The following is a 6,679-nucleotide window of genomic DNA, read 5'->3' as shown; positions in this document are numbered from 1 at the left end:
CATGAATGCCTGTATGTGAGCGTCTCCGTTTGTACTATGTTTCTTAATTATTATTGTTATTAAAAACAATGAAGGAGGACGGGTCACCGCTCACCACTCCCCAAGCCGGCGGATGGAAGAGGGGAGGGAGGCCAAGATGACGTCGGGTGGGTAGGGTTTGGGGTCTGGTTTGGGGACGAGAGGTGCGACAGAATTATTAATATCACTAGATAATACCCCCGCGCGTTGCTGCGGGAATTTTTTGTGTTTCTAAGTAGCATTAAGATAACAAAGAAGATAACAATTTGAATCAAAATATGGTAGATTTCATATAGAAGTGATAATAATCAACAAAACAATATGTTTATAGATAGGTGATTCAAGTTTAGTATCTATTTGATATTGTTTGTGGGTGCCTTGTATAATGTCCCAGTTTCTTTCATACTCAACAATGTATCAACGGTGTTTTCAGGCGTAGACTCGCATTTGGAAGTAAAAAAAATATGGTTCTTAATTTTCTGAGAGAAAAAAACACTTGTTCTTTTATGTTCTTCATTATTGCAATTGCATCTATGTATTTCTTTTGAGTTTCTTTTTTTGAGATCTAGAGTAAAAAAAGTCAACTCAGATTGGACCAGTACATTCAGTTAGCATAAGTGGTCGAAGGCTCTCCGGGACATCAGAAATCTATGTATTTCTTCTGAGCTTTTCTAATTCAAAACGGTGGAAGACCATGACATATGGTAGTTTGAAGAAACCGTGGAATTCAGCAAAAGACATGTGCAGGTTTCAATCAGGGTAGATGCACGTAAAAGGTGAAATAAAAATATATAACAAACAAATTCTGTTGTAAAAAAGTATGTTTTCAGATGAGAACGGGAGCAACGCGTCTTTCGATCTTCATCGCCACTTCGCAAGTGCCTGATACAAAAGACAAATAAGAATAACAATGAATACTTCATTATCCCCTGAAGATGAGAAAGGGAGCAATGCGTCTTTTGTTCATCGTCGCCAATGCCTGATACAAAACACAATTAAGAATAACAATGAATACTTCATTATCCCCTAAAGATATATTGCTAAGATCTTCACATCATTAAACATCTGCCAATGCAAAAGGTAACTGAAAAAAATAAGTAAAGAACCAACTGGCTTGTTGCCCAGAAATCTGAATACACATTGTCATATTTGCAAGAACACATCCATGGTTGCAATTCAAATAAGCAGTGCGGATCGTGCAATTGCTACATATAGAAGGAAGAATATTAAGGAACTAAAGCAAGTAGGGAGATAAAAATGAGATAATAAATACAGCAGGAACCAAGTGTTGAGGTCATATACGGTTGCTTACCGGTCGGAACCTATTTTCCATCAACGGCAACATCCATCATAATTTCCACACGCCTACAAGAACGAACCAATAACTCAACCTCTGAAACACGATGTATCTCAAGCAAACAGCCAGACACGTAAAAAGCTTTTTGTGCTAGGCAAGCAGAACTGGCACAAGGAAGCAACATCCAAGAAGAAGCAAACCACGTGATCTCCTATAGCCAAGATGACATGATATGGAAGTGGGAGGGATTAAATAAAGGAACATATATTAGGAAGGAAGAGATACGTACAGATCAAAAGGTTTCGTCCTGTGGCTTGGATCTGGCTGTTGAAGAGCACGGGGAGATCAGTTTCTTCGCTTTTCGTTCGATTACTACATGAGGAAGCTCGCAATCTGAAGGCATACGAGGGAGACACGATTACACGGTGGCGGCGGTGCCATCAGAGGCCGTGGCGCGTGGATCTATCACAGGGATGGTCAGATGAGCCGATGGCGGAACAGAGTACTCCGTGTCTAGCACTCAGCCTCCAAATCGCCATGGCGGCCGAGCTCCAACCTGTCAAGTGTGATTTTAAGAGAAGGAAGAAAAACGTACAACAAAGAAGATGGCATGTAGCTAGCGCAGTACAATATGAGAGGAGGTGGCTTCACCGAGCGCATGAATCGAGAGAAATCGATCCAATCCCTATCACTGGTACTGCCAAACGCACCTTCACGCCGACCCGCCGCTAGATGCTCCCTCGTCCGCGACTCCATAGTCTGCTCCTCCGGTGCTCAACCTCGATCGCTCCACAGCCCGGGCACAGGCATACAAGGACCTGCTCCTTCACACAAAGCTTGTTGTCTAGATGGAAGGAATGTGCGTTGGTGGAGGAGATCATTAGTAAGAGAAGGCAGAGTGCCGGCGTGAAAATTAATAGCAAGAGATTTGTTGCTGAGAGAAATTAATCGTTGATGCTGAGAAACCGAGGAGAGGACCAGGCAGACGATGCGGCCGCAGCCCCACACTGAGGTCTTTCCATTTCTCGAGAGAGAGGCGTTTTGGTGGGTGATTTAAGGCTGATCGGTCTTCATCTAGGGGAAATATAGCTGGGCTTCGGCCGGTTATTTAAGTCAGATAAATACAACATGGCCATATAGGCCCACACTGAGGTCTTTCCATTTCTCGAGAGAGAGGCGTTTTGGTGGGTGATTTAAGGCTGATCGGTCTTCATCTAGGGGAAATATAGCTGGGCTTCGGCCGGTTATTTAAGTCAGATAAATACAACATGGCCATATAGACTGGTGATGATAGGAAGAAAAATGCTGATGTGACAAGTGATGAGGTGATAGGTTGCATGTCAAAAGAAATAGGATAGTGGGGATGAACTATTTAGATATTATAGATTATAAATTCACAGTCGTTTGGTCATTATTTCTAGGCATTTCTGGCTCAGATTAGCTATCTTAATCCAACGTCCCCTCGTTATGTGGTCGCTACAAACAATCACTAAACGTATTGGGCCACTTCTGTGTCACAATTTGGACGTCTAGTATTATATTCGGCTGGACCGCTGCTCCGGTGACATTTTTGGTACCATATCACACGTTGAATTTTTGGGAAATTCCTATTTGCTGCTCTCTACGACAAACTGTCGCCGATTCGCACAGAGCTAGCGACTAGCGAACACGGTGGGCCGACCCAATTACGAAATAAAACGTGTTGCAGTTCTCGGTTCTGCGAACCTCCTAGAAGCTTCCCGGCCGGTTTTGGGAAGGTTCTTGAACCGGTTTTCGGTGGTTTTTGGTTTTTCATTTGTGGTTTTTCTTTCTTTTTATTCTCCTTTTTCGTTTTTTCCGTTTCATTTTTTTTCGTCTATATTTTTTTTGTTTTTTTCTATTTCTTTCATAGTTCCTTTTTGTACTCAATTTCTTGTTCTATTTTTCTTTTTCATAATTTCAAAAAAATTAAAAATGTTCAAATGTTCCTGTTTTTTATTTTATTTAGAGGTTCAAAAAATCATTATTTTCAAAAAAATGTTCGCATGTTTGGAAAAATGTTAATAAGTTCAAAAATTGTTCATGTTTCAAAGTATTTTCACAAATTCAAAAGTTGTTCTTGATTTTTTTTAAAATATTCTCCTTTCAAAATATGTTCATAAGCTAAAAAACAGGTTTTCAAGTGTCATTCGCAAATTCAATATAGTTTCATATTATTCACTTTTTAAAAAATTTGTTTCGAGCTTCAAATTTTGTTCACAGATGCAAAAAACCGTTCCTTTTATCCAAAATGTTCCTGTTTTAAAAAATGTTCCTTTTTCCAGCATTTTTCATAAATTCAAAAAAATCCCATCTTTAAATTTTTTCAAAATTTTAAAAATCACATTTTTGAAAAACAAATGTTCGTGTTTGTGAAAAAAAAGTTGGAATTGAAAAAATGTTCCCATTTTTTAAAATTTGTTCACAAATTCATATGTTCTTCCCGTTTTGAAACTTGTTTATAAATTAAATCCAAAAGATGGGCAATTATGCTTAGTGGATTCAGTTATGCTGGATGGATTTAGTAATTGTGTAGTGGTTTGAAGTTTGCAGGAAGTTAGTGATTCAATTATGCTAAGTGTTGGTTTCTGTTTGCATTAAGTACATAGCAGAAATGCTCTATCTTTGTAGCTAGAGTAGTGCAAAAATGATATCTATCTCTATTTAAAAATAGTTGGCACTGGATTGAGTTATAAATGTGTATATATCCTCTGTATATTAACTGTACTGAATTGCATAGATTTCTTAATTTGTACATCTCCTCCTTGTATATTAACTCTATTTTAACTGAATTTAGTACTCAATTTATGCATTTTCTTAAGTATGTGGTGTCTGATCAAACTTAAATTATTTCTAAATTTATAACGGTTGTTTGATTGAACAGGGAGGTGTGAATTGTGGTGTAGTTCAGTGGGTTGATCCTGTCTGGCCTGATGTACTTAAGAATTGCTTAAGTTATGGTAACTGGAGTGAAGGGAGATGCCAATGTTTAAGTTATGGTTATGTTAAATGATGCAGTGTTGAGAACCTATCTTAAGTAATGCAGTGAAGAACTATTTTATTAGTTCTAGTTGCTTTATTAGTTCTATAGTTGTTTTATTGCAGTGAATAAGTGTTGTTGTGCTCTTCTGCTATTTTATTTGACAGTTGGGCTAAATGTCTCACTTATCCAAGGTGGGACTGGAACTGGGCTGTTATCCGGACTTGTAGCCTTCCTACCAGCACCCAGTGTCAACCTATAAATCCCACCCTAAGACAGTAACCCTATTGTAACCCAAGCCCCTACCTTCTCCTCCCCACAGCCGCCAGAGAAATCCCTAGATCCGTAGCTCAGTTGGCATGGACCCTGGAGAGGTTGTAGATGCGAAAGAGGTGGTGGCCATGGGAGACTTGTAGAGAGAGGGAAGAAGAGTAGTAGAGCATGGGGGGAGGCCAGCGGCGGCAACAAGATACAGGCTTGAGTATCGACGCTGTTTGGCTGAGCAGATCTTGGCAGCTCGCAACCGCAAGGACAAGGAGCAGTTCCTGGAGGCATTCCCCAATTGCTCTAACCCTAGTGATGATGATATCATCTATTGGGCAAGGAGGAGGGCCAAGTTTCATCCATTTCAAGTAACTAGGCAGAGGTGGACCAGGATTGTGTGCCCATGAGGAGTGCTCTGGTTATGTTATATTAATCCTAGATCTATGTATGAAGAGTTCCCTAATGTGTTGAAGGATCTATCTATATGTACTGATATATGTATTGAAGGGTCTATCTATATGTACTGATCTATGTATGAATGGTCTATCTAGTATTATGTGTTTCTGATAAGGGCGCTACTGGTAATTACGAGTAGCGCTTCTAGCAGCCCGCGCTACTACTATTATTCCGTATTCTATTTCTTTTTTATTTCATGTTGTATTCATACACCTTTATACAAGTTTTCATACAGTAGCAATTTAGAGATTGTTTTTACATCATAATGAGTTATTACATCACTACGTGAAAGAACCGTGGACTAGTTTCAAGTGGATGGACATCCACTTGAAACTAATCTGCAGTTCTTTCACCCAATGATATAATAAATATCATCATCATATCATTAACAACTTATCATCATAATACATCATTGTCATATAACACCTCCTCATGATCATCGTTTTCATCAATGAGACATCATATAGCAAGTCGGTCACTAGTCATAATCACAACTCCTCCTCATCATCATCAACTCTAACACATTATACCGCATAATAACACATTGTACCTAGGACCTACTTCTCTCGTAGGACCTACTACCTTCTCTTAGGTAAAATAGCATAAAACAAGATAGGCCCTGACTCTTCATTATGGAGAATGGAGATTATCCTGTCTTCAATTCTTGTCCTTCGCACAATGTTGCTTCCAAGTAGCTCCCTACGATTGACCATACATTTTTTTCCAATCTTTGATTGTCATGTCGTCATTGGTTTTATAAATCCGATATGAACAGGAGTGATTCGTAGGATGACTTGGCCATATGTTCCAAACATCAAGGCGGCCTTTCTAAAACATCAGATGAGGCACACAATCCTGCGGGATTTTCTGTTGAAAAACATAGTAATAACTTCTTAGTTAGCAACGTAGTTTGGTTTTAGAAGAATTTATGCAAAAGATGCACAGATGTCGTAATGGTAAAAAATCTTACCATGGCATCTCCATGGATGTTACCATAGTTCAACACTTGCACTAGTGGCACGTATTGACCTAATGTGGAGGAGTTTTATAATACATATTGTAATTCTCAAGATCATTAATAAATGTGATCAGATGATTTTTCTCTTGATAAGTTAATTCTGAGCCATCGGTGTAGTAGGTTCTATCTACCATCTTCCGCACATTCTTTGAAGAATGAAAATAAGCTATCAATGAAAATAAGTTGTCAACTATTTTGAAATAAACAATATAAATTACTTAATAACTATGTTCGAGAAACTCACATAGCGGTAGAATTGGAAGCATGTCAACAAGGACACAAATGTCCATATTGTCTTGGGCGATGCAGGATCAACAAGATCCATAGTGACAATCATAACCTCATGAAAATCATACATCTTGCAAAGTGCTTCTCAATTTGGGCAACCAAAATGGGTTAGGCTCTCAGAATTGTATAGATTTACATCAAAATCCATACCATGATGGGTCCTTAGGTGAATTTTCTTGTTTTCATACTTTCATGATCTTCAAAATCAATCCTCTCCAAGACATAGCGTCTTTGCATGGCATGGGGTAAGCTAGTCGAATTGTAAAAGACGAAAATTACACGTTGAAGTAGTAGAAGTCGAGCTTAATTATGAAAAAAAAACTTTGCGTTGTAGCGTACC

General features: G+C 38.7%; 1 long non-coding RNA gene across 1 annotated transcript; it reads right to left on the bottom strand.

The window, feature by feature from the left end:
- Nucleotides 1-658: 658 nt before the first annotated feature.
- Nucleotides 659-2,351, bottom strand: LOC119282083. Its single transcript, XR_005138627.1, has 4 exons — nucleotides 2,026-2,351; nucleotides 1,605-1,871; nucleotides 1,331-1,383; nucleotides 659-997 (listed from the first exon to the last, which is right to left on the bottom strand). It is a non-coding gene; the product is annotated as an uncharacterized LOC119282083 (long non-coding RNA).
- Between the last annotated feature and the right edge of the window lie 4,328 nt (nucleotides 2,352-6,679).

Source organism: Triticum dicoccoides, chromosome 3B (genome assembly GCF_002162155.2).
Source record: "Triticum dicoccoides isolate Atlit2015 ecotype Zavitan chromosome 3B, WEW_v2.0, whole genome shotgun sequence".
Lineage (NCBI taxonomy): Eukaryota > Viridiplantae > Streptophyta > Magnoliopsida > Poales > Poaceae > Triticum > Triticum dicoccoides.
Note: the sequence above shows the minus strand (reverse complement) of the source record. Positions and strands in the feature narration are given on the sequence as shown.